Below are 445 nucleotides of genomic sequence, written 5' to 3' on the forward strand. Positions count from 1 at the left end.
TAGTGTTGGTAACTATGTACAATTCACAATATCAGATTGATCCCCCCCCCTTGTCTGTTAAAACAAACTATTAGTTTATGTGGGGGCTATATTAATGTTCCATGAAAGCTAGCAGACTGCAAACCAATGGCCAGCATTACAGTTATGACTTCAAGCAATTGCTACGACCACATATATTCTGTTTAGATAGATCTTGCTCTGGTTTAGATAGATTGTGGACACATTTTTTAGAGATGCCAACAAATTCTTGCTGTAATATATGTGGCCATTGTCAGAGCACAGAGTGGTTTAAAGGCATTAACAATTGGGCTAATTAAAACTGTGCTACTCTAATTAATGCCAACATTGTCACTGTAGAGGGTTTCTGTGGATAAGGGCATCAAAAGTGGCTGCAGTAAAGTAAGGAGGTTACTGAAAAATGTTACATTTCTTCTTTGGTTTGTAC

The 445-nt window shown here is 37.5% G+C and overlaps 1 protein-coding gene across 1 annotated transcript in view; it reads left to right on the forward strand.

Moving 5' to 3' along the window:
• LOC119594778 (methionine aminopeptidase 1D, mitochondrial-like) overlaps positions 1-445 on the forward strand; it is an 11,963-nt gene that overhangs the window by 2,387 nt on the left and 9,131 nt on the right. The gene's annotated exons all lie outside the window — the stretch shown is intronic.

This window comes from Penaeus monodon, chromosome 34, assembly GCF_015228065.2.
Source record: "Penaeus monodon isolate SGIC_2016 chromosome 34, NSTDA_Pmon_1, whole genome shotgun sequence".
In the NCBI taxonomy this organism is placed as follows: Eukaryota; Metazoa; Arthropoda; class Malacostraca; order Decapoda; family Penaeidae; genus Penaeus; species Penaeus monodon.